This window comes from Oratosquilla oratoria, chromosome 24 (genome assembly GCF_046742065.1).
Source record: "Oratosquilla oratoria isolate Oo_2021 chromosome 24, ASM4674206v1, whole genome shotgun sequence".
Classification (NCBI taxonomy): Eukaryota; Metazoa; Arthropoda; class Malacostraca; order Stomatopoda; family Squillidae; genus Oratosquilla; species Oratosquilla oratoria.
The window spans coordinates 37,758,571-37,773,570 of NC_134800.1; the positions used below are offsets into that span (position 1 = coordinate 37,758,571).

The 15,000-nt window shown below is 40.9% G+C and overlaps 1 protein-coding gene across 1 annotated transcript in view; it reads right to left on the minus strand.

The window, feature by feature from the left end:
• rdgA (retinal degeneration A) overlaps positions 1-15,000 on the minus strand; it is a 668,249-nt gene that overhangs the window by 444,502 nt on the left and 208,747 nt on the right. The gene's annotated exons all lie outside the window — the stretch shown is intronic.

The window sequence follows — 15,000 nt, forward strand, 5'->3', positions numbered from 1 at the left end:
AATTCCTTTTTTTTTTTTTTTTTTTTCTAAATCGTGCAACGGATGTTTCAGCAATATTTTTCGGGACTACTTTGCCTAATTGGATTGTCTCCCCCTTTCAGGAGAATCACAGGAGATCTGCCCTACGCCTAATTACAGGTTTCCTGTCCCAGCCTAATTCTGTATTCCCTAGGATGCTGATGACCCCTCTGATTTATTTACTAATCCTTTTTGTTCTACATTTGGCCTAATTATTTTCGGTTATTCTCTTCGCCTAATTACTCAAGACTTCTGTTCTCCTCTCCACTAATTAATTTCTGTCCTACCATTCCTCTCATTACTCGATACTCCCTCCTGTTCTCTCAGCCTAATTAATTTTCTTTATTCGCCTAATTACTCACGTCTTCCTGTTCTCTTGCCCTAATTTCTTCTTCCTCGGCCTACACTAAAGCTTCACCTAGTTTATCCTCAGTTAATAAGTCCATCTCTTCACCTAATTATTTAGGCGTTCAAAGCTCCTATTCTTTCTCCGATTCTCTATCGTTGGCCCTCGACCTAATTAAGTTATACTAATTCTTTTAGTCTTCTGAGTCTTTGCTTTGTTTTATTATGAAATCAACTTACGACTAATTATTGACTGATTAGATAATAATTTGTATTACGATATTCTTTCTCTTGACCATCAAGCATTTTGGGGGTATTTTTTTGACTCAAAAAAATGGACTCAAAATTTTGAAAAACCCGACGTCAGCGAAGAGACTCTAATGATTTCATTCAGCTAGGAGTAACGCCTTTGAAGCTTGGAGATTAAAATTAACCTCCGTTTTATCGATTAAATTTAACCTCGGTTAACCTGCAGGTAATTCTCATCGTATATTTTCACCCTCAAGCGCTAAACGAGCTCATTTGTATTTTGACTGTCGCCAGAAGATTTGATTGAATCTGGGAAGAAACCTTCAGAAGCTTAAGGGATTTAAGCCTGTAATTATCATCGTAGGAATTGAGTCATTGTAAACTGAACCTTATGCCAACCTGCAATTAGGAAGATTATACTGTATCTGCCTAAAGGATCCTTCCAGTACATACATATATGTAAGCATATACTCTGAATACTGGCATGTACGAACACACATGTATACATACACACGCGTGTTCGCACACACACACACACACACACACACACACACACACACACACACACACACACACACACACACACACACACACACACACACACACACACACACACACACACACACACACACACACACACACACACACACACTCACACACACCTACCTTTGTACAAACAGAACTCTTTATTGAGTTTTGACTATATTATCCTTATTATACTCTACTACTATACTGTACTATACTATACTATACTATACTATACTATACTATACTATACTATACTATACTATACTACACTATACTATTCTACTCTACGCCATACTATACTTGATTATACTATACTATACCATACTATACTATATTAGACTATACTATACTATACTATATTATTCTACACTATACTATATTATACTATACTATACTATACTATACTATTCTATAATATAATATACTATACGTCATTCAGTCATACACAGAGGCCTACTCTTTGCGAAATATGCCCCACCCCTATGGGGTCAATATACTAACTAACAACTCTCCACTAAATGTGACGTCATTAGAAAGGGGCGTGGCTTCCATGCAAACTTGGGTAGTGGATGAAATAGCTATCGATAGTTTGATTATATAAGTGGTTGAGTTTGTCTAGTAGCAACTATACTGTATTTTGTTTCAGTGGGGTTATCATGCTACTTTTTCATATATATTTTCTATATACAAATCTTTGAATTATTGTAATTTCTTTTTGTGTGGCTATCAAATACATTTTGTTGGTTGGTTATCAATTTGAGGCGATACTCGCTCGCAATATGAGGTTGTTAAGCATGATTCTAACCACCTAAATAAATACAGAAACAAATAAATGAATAGATGAATAGATACGTAAATAAATAAACAAAAAAATAAAAATAAAATAAAAAAACAGATAAATGAAGAAATAAATAGATCAGAGAATAAATAAATAGATATATAAATAGATAGTTAAATAAATAACTCAATAATAACTAAATAACTAAATCGTAAATGAAAAAAATAAACGAATAAATACATACATACATATATCAAAGGCTCCTTTCACCCTTATAAGGGAGGTAGCCAAAAATCAAAGGCATAAAAACCACTCCCACCCATTCCATACCTATCATACTCCACTCCCCTCCACCCTCTTCCCTCATAATGTATAAAAATGAAAATGCTGCGTTTACCTACGTAAATTTTTGAAATGTCAAAAACAATTGAATTTATTTGCTCTTTACAAAATTTATCATGTCTAAATAAATCGGAAAGATCCTTACCACAATGAGTAAGTAAACGAATAAATGAATAAACAAATAATATATATATATATATATATATATATATATATATATGTATGTATATATACATAAATATATATATATATATATATATATGTATATATATATATATTATATATGGACATATATATATATATATGTGTACATATATATATATACATATATATATATATATATATATATATATATATATATATATATATGTATATATATATGTAAATGTATATATATATATATATATATATATATATATATACATATATATATGTTACAGTAAGATTGTGAGACTAGGGATTTCGCGAAATCCCTAAAACTTTCAGGGAATTCGTGAAATCACTGTTTCACTTAGGGACTTCATGAAATTACTAAAATATCTAGGTATTTCATGTTTTTACTGAAATGATATTCCAGTTATTTCATGAAATCCCTGATGATAGTAAATACAAAGAACAACAGAAGCCTTTTTTGAAATTTTACTCATAAATCACCATATCATAAAAATCATGTATAAAATGGTTCAGAATTTACAGCTCAGATTATCACAGAACTACAGCAGTTGTGGCCTCAGCTCAAGCTAGTTCATGGCAAACCCAGACATCCGCAAAGCCAGGCCTCTGTGAAAAGAGCAAATGCTGATATCAAAGACATTCTAGTGGCATGGATGAGTGACAATAACACGTAGGACTGGACAGTTGGACTTAAATTTGTTCAGAAACAGAAGAATTGTGCTCACCATGCTGGAATAAATAGAACACCAAACAACGCCATGTTTGGAGAGGACCCTAAAATTGGCCTGACATCGTCTAGTCTCGCGCCTGAAATACTTGAAAGGCTAAAATCTGAAGATGATCTTCTGGCAGTACTTCAGCCACCATCATCTACTAATACTAACTCAACATCTGATGAAACTGATCTGCAAATCTCTGTCACACGTGAAGAGATTGATGAGCAACCTTCTGTCTCTGGTGAACAACCACCTGCTCCTGTCAGTGAGTCAGTATCACTACCTGCAACCCACCAGCCACCAGCAGTGAGCGAGAATTTTGCACCAGTTGACAAGCGGCTTGAAGACATAAGCAGTCAACGTAAAAGAGCACGTGAGTCACAGTTATCCCAGGCAGAACGAATGGTAAAGCGCTCTCATATTGATCTAAAGGCTGGTGAAGTTAGTGACAATGTTGCTGTTCCAGTTCCTATGGTTGACAGAGGGAGAGGTGACCCAAGAAACATTATTGGAGTTATTATTGACAGAGATGAAAATGACTTGTAGAGAATTGCAGTGAAAGCTAGGATATTGAGCACATAGTATTCCAGGAATCAGTTTGACCTTTGTCCTCAGAGACTTTTTAAATGAAACTGATGTCAATACAGACTGTACCATCACACTCCGTCAAACCCTCAGGTCTACAGCGTCTGGTGGGCAAGGGTTTTTCCACTGTGACTGTAGCTTACAGTGTCAGACAAACAGATGCAAGTGATTTAAAGCAAAGAAACTTTGTACTAGCAGGTGTCGCAGCAGTCTGGCTTGTAAAAATAAGCATTAGCTTTAATGTGCTAATTCATTCTACTTGATTTTATACATGATTTTTATGATATTGATAATTTATGAATAAAATTTAAAGATAAAGCTTCTGTCGTTCTATGTACTTACTATCATCAGGGATTTCATGAAATCCCTAGATATTTTACTAATTTTATGAAGTCCCTAAGTGAAACAGTAATTTCACAAATTCCCTGAAAGTTTTAGGGACTTCACGAAATCTCTAGTTTCACAATCCTACTATAACATATATATATATATATATATATATATATATATATATATATATATATATATATATATATATATATATACAAACAAATAAATACAAAAAATAACCACATTAATTGATAGATGAATAAATAGATAAATGAATAAATAAGTAAATAGATAAACAAAAACTGATTAAACGAATAAATGAAATCTATCGTCAGCCTTCGTAAACATTTTCTCCTAATTTAGAATATGACTTAGTCGAGCCTACGTTTCTCTTGCCCGAAATAGTAATTAGTACAGCCTACATTTCCCTAATTTAGAGTACTACCTAATACATCCTACGTTTTCCCAACATGGAATATATTAATCAATCCCGCCTAATTTTCTCGACCTAAATAACTATCCTAATTTCTCCCAAAATAGAGTAACTATTTAGGCTAGACTACTTTCTTCTATTATAGAAAATTAATTAGTCTCTCCAATGCTTTGGCCTCCGACCTTGTAATCCTATGTCTCCACCTGGCCTCAGTAATTCGGCTCTAATGAGGCGTGTAACTGCGAGGTCTCCCACTAATTACTAATTAGGCCAAGTCCTTTTCCTCTACCTGTAGATGGATGGATCACTGGATTGATTCCTTGTCAATTATCAATTCATTCATCAATTCAGGCTGAAACGAGGGCAGTGGGCTGTGGTGAATGGGGTGAATGTGGTGGTGATGGTGGCAGTAGGGGGGGTGCAGTGGTGGTCGTGGTTGTGACTAATGATGATCACTGATGATGTTGATAATGGTGATGGAGATGGTGATGATGGTGATGATGGTGATGATGATGATGATGATGATGATGATGATGATGATGATGATGATGATGATGATGATGATGATGATGATGATGGTGATGGTGATGGTGATGATGATGATGATGATGATGATGATGATGATGATGATGATGATGATGATGATGATGATGATGATGATGATGATGATGGTGATGATGATATGAGGAGGAGGAGGAGGAAGACAAAGAAGAGGAGGAGGAAGGCGAGGAAAAAGAAGAAGAGGAGGAGGAATACTAGGAGACCAGCGGGAAGAAAATGGCGAAGAAAGAGAAGAGGCGAATGTAGCAAAAGATAAGAAAAAAAAAGTTAACGAAAGAACAAACCAACAAAGAAAACAAATACACAACAGAAGAAGAGAAATCAGAGAAATTAATTCTTGACCTGAAATGGTCCATGGCGATGGGCTGACCATACTTAGAATATTCTATTCTGTTTGTCGTCAGACGATTTTATTCACCTTGAGAGGAACCGTTCAGAGACACAGTAAAGTTTGCAAACTGTCAGCAAGCTGTCAGCGAGATGTCAGCCCGGACACAACAGGTATCACCGATTTCGAGCTGACGTCAGCATCCTCCCAGTTGTTTCATCCTTTTCCCCGTCAGCACGTTGACACACTTCATGAAGTTTGTTCTGGCTAGCCAGTGAGTTCGAACTCCGGGGGGAGTTAAAGTGGGGAGTGTTTGAACTCCGGGGAGTTGAAGTGAGGGGGATTTGAACTCCGGGGGAGTTGAAGTGGGGGTGTTCGGACTCCGGGGGAATTGAAGTGGCGTGTTCGAACTCCGGGGGAGAGTTGAAGTGGGGTGTTCGAACCCCGGGAGAGAGTTGAAGTGGGGTATTCGAACTCCGGGGATAAGGTCAATCGCCTTTTGTCTTTGACAGATAATATTCCCTTCTGTTTGCCCGTTAGCAATTTTGTTCAGTAACAGAACTGTTCATTTTTGTTCAGCTCGTCTTATAGCTGTGAACAGTTTCGTGTGAATATGCGAGACGTGTTGAGGGAACTGTAACGTAACAATGACGAATTTATGACGTCACGAGTGGCAAAACAGTGATGACATAATGACGAATTTATGACGTCACGAGTGACAAAAATAGTGACGTCACGGTCACGTGACGATGACGTCTTATCCAGAGTCTACATCGGCCAGCATCCCTTCCGTACTGGGTGGAACTTCCTCCAATTAGCCGAGGAGCGTGAGATTTTTATTATTATTATTATTATTATTTTTTTTTTTTTGAGGAGGAGGAGGAGGACGTGAGAATCGTGAGGAAGTCTTTGGATTTCTTGGCATTAAAATTTGGAAATATTTCCTATTTCTTTTTCTTTAAGAAATTTCTTCAAGAGTAGAATTTTGATGTACCTCCTCCGGTGGCAAATACTCAAGTCCACACGTGAAGTGGGATGTAGGTTCCTCGCATCAAGTATGAGGACCAGGTGGAGAGGAAAAGGGGGGGGGGGTGAGTGCCATGGACACAGGGTGTGGCACAGTGCCAAAAGGGTCGGGAGTCACTGACCTTGATTGACCCCGTCTGTACCTTGTGCCATTCCCCCCCTCCCCCCGTTCCCCTCTCCACCCTACTCCCCTAAATCACCCCAACCAAACCGGAAGGAAAGACTGATGTTGGGGTGGATGACTGGATGGATGGATGGATGGATGGATGGATGGATGGATGGATGGATGGATGGATGGATGGATGGATGGATGGATGGATGGATGAATAACTGGATGGATGGATGGATGGATGACTGGATGAATGGATGGATGGATGGATGGATGGATGGGTGTGTGGATATTTGGATGGATGGGTGGATAGATAGATAGATGAAGATGTAAATAAAATCGATACATATATAAATAAATAAATAGATAGGTGAATGAATATTAGATAGAGTGTTGGCAATACTAATAGTAACAATAAGAAGAATAAAATTAAGAATAAGTAAATAAAATAATAAATACATAAGAATAGATAAATTCTATTCGATCTCCATTTTTATTTATTTGATCTATTCCGTTATTTGTTGTCAAAAACGTGTATTTAAGAAATGTATCATACTGGGGTAAAAAAGGAATAACAAAAATGGAAGGAATTTGATAATAGGATATCTCGTAAAACGAGACCTCGAGAGGTCCGAGGCCAAGGCGGCGGAGGACGATGAACGAAAAAGAAATATTTCAGACATCAAAAACTTTCGACTAATACCAACTCGTAAAGTGAGGACGTTAAAAAACTCGTAAACAAACTCGAGAAGAGCTTTGATGAAAAAGTAATCGCTGAAGGATCGCCGATAACAAAGCTTATATCAAAACAGCTACGAAAAAAATAATAAAAGTAAACATTGTTAGAGGGGTTATTGCTACGGAAGGTTACCTATGAAGAATACAAGCCGAAGAATGAACGTAAGAGAGAAGTGTCTGCAAAAAAAAAAAAGTGTTAGATGAGTTATTGCTGAGGAAAGCTACCTACGAAGAATAAGAGCCGAAGAATGACCCCAAAAGAAAAATATCTGGAAAAAAAAAAATAAGAGTGTTATTGCTGTGGAAAGCTACCTACGGAGAATACGAGAAGATTCTGAAAAAAAAAAGGAAACAGATTGATCGAACTGTTGCCTTATGCTGAACTGCAGCTTCCTTGGAAGGATAAAGAGCTGCTGCTGCGGTGCTTCAGGAGTCAGCTCCTGTTGCCTGGCCGCTGAGTACTGTCCAAGCTAAAGGTCATATTCTGAAAGAATCCGTCTTCCAGGTTTCATTTGCAGCCTACAAAGAAATTCTCCTTCTCCTTTTCCTTCTTCTTTTCCTTCTCCTTTCCTTTTTCCTGCTTCTTCTCCTACACCATTTTCATCATCATCATCATCATCATCATCATCATCATCATCATCATCACATCACCACCACCACCACCACCACCACCACCACCACCACCACCACCACCACCACCACCACCACCACCACCACCACCACCACCACCACCACCACCACCATCATCATCATCATCATCATCATCATCATCATCATCATCATCATCATCATCATCATCATCATCATCATCACCACCATCATTATCATCGTCTCTTTCTTTTTCTTCGTCTTATTCTTTTTCTTTCCCTCCTTCTCCTTTTCGTTCATCTTCTTCTTGTGTTGCACATGTGGCGAAGTCAACACGCCGACCCCCGAAGCGAATGCAAATGTTTCTGGCTTGAGCTCGAGTCGTTGCAATCATTATGTGCTCTTAGCACAGCAGCATCGGACGCTGCATGTTTTACGTTCGTGTTGAAAATATTACGAGCTTTCTGACGAGAGACCGACGGATCTTGCAGTTGTTGCAATGTTGTTAGTGGAGCACTGGTGTGACGTCTAATATGCACTACCCTGAATTTCGAATTCCCAGTCATTTTTATACGTATAATTTGCACCCCCGACAGTCATTATCATACATGGAATTCACACTCCCCAAGTGTATATCATACGTGTAATACACGCTCCCTCTGGATAATATGTTAGGTTAGGTTAAGTTAGTTTAGGTTAGGTTAGGTTAAGTTAGTTTAGGTTAGGTTAGGTTCTAAATACCCACGACGTTCGCTGGGGGAGTGTAAATGTTTTTAGGGAAGTGCTAATTAGACGTGTGAAACTACTGGGGGAGTGGAAATTACATGTATAATACCGACTGGGGAGTGCAATATCTTGGGAAGTGCATATTAGATGCTACACCGGATGTTGCAAGTCTATGTTTACGCTACAACGATGACGTGTTGAAAACTTGGATTCACATGGAGACGAATGTTGCAGAATTATGCAAAATATCAAATATCGCAAGATTCACTTGCATGACTTCTTGTGTCTCTTGCAATTGCAATTTGCAACATGTTCAACGTTCGTAAACAAGAGGATGCTTGCTTTTCAACAAATATTAACATTTGACAACGATCATTACCAAATTCTTGTTATACCTAATTGATTAAATTGTCAAAATACCATTTAGTGTTTACTTAATCGCCTTATTAACCAGATCTAATTAGTCTTTCCTATTTTTCATATACTATGAGGTTCTTCATATCTAATCTAACCTAACTTAATCTAACCTAATCTTTCGTACCATTATGTATTCTACCTGGTCGCCGCCAGGCTATCTATTCTATTCAACTCAACCGCCTGCAGGGTAAGCATTAAACCCCACTCATTGTTAATCATTAACTAAAGGATCATCAGTGACGGGAGTTAATCACTAAGTTAAATGCACAATTGACGCGGTCCTGAACACCCACTAATCTGGTTTACGAAGCGGTCTGCTCAGGAAGGCAGGCCGCTTCAAGCAGGCCATGGGTTGGACGGGGCCTACTTTCATGGACAGAACTCGAGGTGTGCTGACCTAAGAATAGGTCACTTGGTCTTCGGGGGCTTCTGGAGAGTTGAGGACCCGAAGATGGAGATCGAGAAGAGTCCTTGGAATGTCTCTGAGGATCCTGGAAACTCAGAAAAAGGTCGTGAAGTTTCGGGACCCGGATCTCGTCACATCCCGTGTCCCGCTATCCTGTACGACTCGAACTCAAGTTCTGTCGAAATACGAGTACGAGTCCTTTTGAAACTTCTTGAGTACCGTTGGGACTCGAACAAAAACCCGAATCCGAACTCGGTCGGATTCTAAGAACGAATCTTACTCGTATTCAACCCGTGGCTCCTTCAAACCCGAGGTCTAGTATGTGCGGGAACAGACCCACTATCTGAACCAACCCATCTAAATTTGACCCAAGTTAAAAAAAAAAAAAAAAAATGCAAGTCCATCTTACGAAAGACTGTTGAGGACCATAGACCTTACAGCGAGATGGACTACATAATGAAAACAACCATTTGCATAAGCCGTATGCACACCAAAGTCAGTCATTGAAGACAGCTGACATCACCATTTCGGAACAAATGAAAATCACGCGAAACGACCTCAGAGGACAAAGACGTGATTACAAGTTGCGATCTCAGCATCTTCAGCGAACACAAACACCAATCCCGAGGAGCCAGACAACGATTTAGTGGGTCAACTAAATCTCTTACTGGCGATCATTAAAGTCGTTTGGAATGACCCAGCGCGTCCCTTCCCGAAGATTCCAGTTTTTGGAAGTTTGCGAAAGCTTAAGAGAAACCTCCGGAAAATACCAGGAATTTTCAGAAGCCACGAAAAGTTTCCAGAACTTACCATAAACTTCCAGATTCCTTCAGAAACTTCTACAAGCCTCCAGCAGTTAGCAAAATTTTTAGAAGCCTCTATGAGTTTTCAAAAGCTTCCAAAATCATTCAAATCTTCTAGAAGCTTTCTAAAGCAAATAAAAACTTCCAGAAACTTTCAAAAAATGTCAGAAGCTTCCAAATGTTTTCAGAAACATGTAGAAGCTAACAAAGGTGACAAAACACTCCAGGAACTTAGAGAAGATACTAGAAGCTTCCAGAACATTTCAGAAACTTCTAGAAACTACAAAAATATTCTTAAGCCTTCGGCAGCCTGGGCGGTATCAATTAATTGCTTCGGCTTAATCAGGATAAACGATGCACTCCATATATTTTGTTCTGACTAATATACGCCTAACAGAATACTTCTCTCACCATGGGATCTGCCCCGCAAATAGGAAAAAGAAAGTTAGTTTGAAGATTCTTTTTAAAAGAACTTTGCGGACTCTGAGATTCTCAGTCTTTTAAAAGAACTTTGCGGACTCTGAGATTCTCAGACGAGTCTGGTTTACGATCTTGAACGATAAAGAAAAAGTGTTTTCGAGCGAAACTCGATGACTGAAGGAGAGCATATTGGCGTAGGGCAGTTCGAACGGGAGTGGAAAGGGGGAGTGGGAGAAGTGGGAGTGGGAGATGGACAGTGAGGGTGAGAGTGGGGGTGGAGAGTGAGAGTGAGGTTAAGGATAAAGTAAGTGTGTGTGTGCGTGCGTGCGTGCGTGTGTGTGTGTGTGTGTGTGTGTGTGTGTGTGTGTGTGTGTGTGTGTGTGTACTGTATATGCACATTCATACTGGATATGTACACGTATATGCACATGTATACATTACTGTATGTACACATGTACACGTATATGCACATGTATACATTACTGTATGTACACATCGGCTTCCTCACCCAATCTCCCACATTCCCATCCACCTCCCTCCACTCCCACCACTTCGACTCCCACTTCCTTTCCTCCACCACCCTTCGCATCCCTTCCCTTCTGTGCTTATACCAGAAAGAAAGCTCTTCCCCCTCTTCCCCTCTTCCCCCCTTCTCCCCCTTCCCCCTCCGGGTGGCGCCAAGGTCTCCGCCCCCGCGCGGCCTTGGAGAATCGTCAAGGCGACAGTGTTCAAGGTGGACCTCGCACGAGGTAGAGGATGAGGGTGAGTGTGAGGGTGAGGGCAAAAAAGAAGTAACGCCTTAAGGGTGAGGGGACACATTAGGGTGAGGGGACACATTAGGGTGAGGGTGTGGTTGTAGGGTGATGGAGAAGATAAGGGGGAGGATGAGGGTGAGGATGAGGATGGGGGAAAGTAGGAGGGTATGGGTAAGGATAAGGATAAGTGGAAGTAGGAGGGTGCGAGTGAAGATAATAATGAGTATGAGATGAGGATGAGGGTGAGGATGTAGGTCAGGATAAGGGTGAGGGGAGTAGGACAGTGCGGGTGAAGATGACGAGGAGGAAAAAGAGGAGGAAGAAGAAGAGGAGGAAGAGGAGGAAGAGGAAGAGGAGTAGGACAAGGGGGAGGAAGAGGAAGAAGATGAGGAAGAGGAAAAGGAGGAAGAGGAGGAAGAGGGGGAAGAGGAAGAAGAGGAAAAGGAGGAAGAGGAGGAAGAGGAGGAGAAGGAAGCGAAGGAGGAGGAGGAGGAGGGTAGGAAAGTTGTTCTTTGATTCTTTCAAGATGAATGAAATCGTCTGCCGAATGAAATGGCCTGATGAAAGCCAAATTCATGCCTGTAGAGTTTCCGTGGTGGAGTTAAAACATTCACATATCCACTTTCCAATCATCACATTGTTTTGAAAAGAAAGAAAATTTGAAATAAAATAGAAAGAAATAAAATCAAATAAAACAAAACAGATGAAAAAGAACAAACAGAATCGAATAAAAAGGAATAATAAAAAAAAAAGAAAAATAACAATAAAATAAAAATAAACAAATGAATAAATAAATAAATAAACAAATAAAATAAATGTGACGACAGGAGGCTTTTGACTCTATACCAAGGCGGGCTATGGATAGCTCCCCAGGGGCTTCCTTCGGGGAGGACCTACAAAGGATTACAAAGGCGGAGCATGCCTACAGGAGGAGGAATCCGGGGGGAACATCCTACAGCAGCCTTCTGGGCGGACGATGTACGGCAGCTCTTCAGCACTCAAGCTCCTCATGAATATTCCGGGTGTGATCGCGGGGCTGGAGCGCAAGTTTGAGGAGGAGGAGGAGGAGGAGGAAGAGGAGGGGGGTAGGTGTAGGGAAAGAGGAAGAAGAGGAGGGGAGGTGGGTGTAGGGAAAAAGGAGGAGGGGGAGTAAGAGGGGGAGGAGGAAGGGCACGGAGAAGGAGAAGGAAGGGGAGAGTAGGGGGAGGAGGAATAGGGATGATGATGATGAATGAGAGGAGGAGGGAGGGGAAGGAGGAAGAAGAAGAGAAAGAGGAAGAGGGGTAGGGGAGGAGTAGGGAAAGAGAAAGGATAGGGAAAAGGAGGAGGGGAAGAGTACTGGGAGGAGGAAGGTTGAAGGAGAGGAGGAGGAGGAGGAGGAGGAGGAGGAGGAGGGGGTAGGGGAGGATTAGGAGAGGAGGAAGGGGGTAGGAGGAGAAACAAGAGGAAGAGAAAGAGGAGGAGGTAGGGAAGGAGAAGGAAGGGAAGAGTAGGACGAGGAAGAAGAGGGAAGAGAAAGAACAAGAGGAGGAAGAGGCGAGTGTAGTGGAGGAGTAGGGGAGGAGAAATGACAGAGAGAAGGAGAAGGAGGGGAAAACTAGTGGGAAGATGAAAGGGAGGAGGAAGATGAAGGGGAGGAGGAGAGGAGAAAGAAAATGAGAGGGTGGTGGAGAAGGGAAGGGGGTGGGGCAGGAGTAGGGGAGGAGGAGGAGGAAGAGGGAGATTGGGGTAGGAGGAAGAAGAAGGAGAGGGTAAATAGGAAAAAGGTTAGGAGGGGAGGGAAAGAAATTGGAGAAAGAGAAAAAGGAAAAGGAAGAAAATGAGGAAGAGAAGAAGAAGAGGGAAGAGGAGGAAAGAAGGAAGTAAGGTAGGAAGGAAGAAGAAGAAGAAGAAGAATGAGGAAGAAGAATGAAGGAAGGAGGAGAAGATGGAAAAGGAAGAAGAGGAGGGACAGGAGAAGGAGGACGAGGAAAGAAGGAAGAAAGGAAGGGAGGAGGAGGACGGAGAAGGAAGAGAGAAGGAGGAGAAGAAGGAAGGAAAGAGGAGGAGAAATATGGAGGAGGAGGAACAAGATGAGGAGGAGGAAGAGGAGGTGGGGAACACTTGTTTGTCCCAGGCTATTAGTGCTTCCACTATCGCCCAAGATTTAGTGGGGCGCCGATCGCCCAGTTAACAAGCGCGATGTGTAAACTAGTTTGTTCACACAAACACACAAACACTCTCACACACACACACATACACACAGACACACACACGCACACATACAGAAAGAGAGAGAGAGAGAGAGAGAGAGAGAGAGAGAGAGAGAGAGAGAGAGAGAGAGAGAGAGAGAGAGAGAGAGAGAGAGAGAGAGAGAGAGAGAGAGAGAGAGAGAGAGAGAGACGGAGAGAGAGAGAGATAGAGGGGGTAGAGCGAGAGAGAGAGAGAGAGACGGAGAGAGAGAGAGAGAGAGACGGAGAGAGAGAGAGATAGAGGGGGTAGAGCGAGAGAGAGAGAGAGAGAGAGAGAGAGAGAGAGAGAGAGAGAGAGAGAGAGAGAGAGAGAGAGAGAGAGAGATTCTTAGAAAAGAGGAAAGAAGAATACGGAGGAAAAAATAACAACAAAAACAAGGAAAAACCGAAGAAGAGCTAGAAGAATAGGAAAAAGAAGAAAAAAAGAAGAGGAAGAAGAAGAAGAAGAAGAAGAAGAAGAAGCAGAAGAAGACGAAGAAGAAGAAGCAGAAGAAGAAGAAGAAGAAGAAGAAGAAGAAGAAGAAGAAGAAGAAGAAGAAGAAGAAGAAGAAGAAGAAGAAGAAGCAGAAGAAGAAGAAGAAGAAGAAGAAGCAGAAGAAGAAGAAGAAGAAGAAGAAGAAGAAGAAGAAGAAGAAGAAGAAGAAGAAGAAGAAGAAGCAGAAAGAAGAAGAAGCAGAAAGAAGAAAAGAAGAGGAAGAAGCAGCGGAAGAAGCAAAAGAAGAAGAAGCAGAAGAAGAAAAAGAAAGGAGGAGGAGGAGGGAAAGAAGAAGAAGCAGAAAAAGCACAAGCAGAAGAAGCAGAAGAAGAAGAAGAGGAAGAAGAATCAGAAGAAGAAGAAGAAGAAGAGTCAGAAGAAGAAGAAGCAGCAGAAGAAGAAGAAGAAGAAGAAGAAGAAGAAGAAGAAGAAGAAGAAGAAGAAGAAGAAGAAGAAGAAGAAAATAATCAGAGACCAGAGCTTTCGTAAAAGTATCCCTGGATCGACCAGATTGGTGTACAACAGGAGTGGGTAGACTGACAGGCAGACTGTCAAGGAAACATGGAGACAGGCAGAAATAGCAGCTGGCAGACAGGCACGCGAACTGGCGAGAATTATTAAAATAATTAAGTGTCGTGCAAGGCAGATTAATAATCCGGCAGACTGGTTGGCAGGTATGAGGAGAGACAGGCAGATAGGGCAAGTCAGGTAGACTGGCAGGCAGGTAGGCAGAAAGGCAGGTAGGCAGGTAGGTAGGTAGGTAGGTAGGTAGGTAAATAGATAGGTAAGTAGGTAGACAAGCAAAAAGGAAGGTAGGGAGGAAATAATTCAGGCAGATAGGGAGGTAGGCAGGGAAGTAGTAAGGTAGATAGGTAAGTAGGTAGGTAGGCAGGCAGGCAAGTAGGCAGTCGGGCAATTA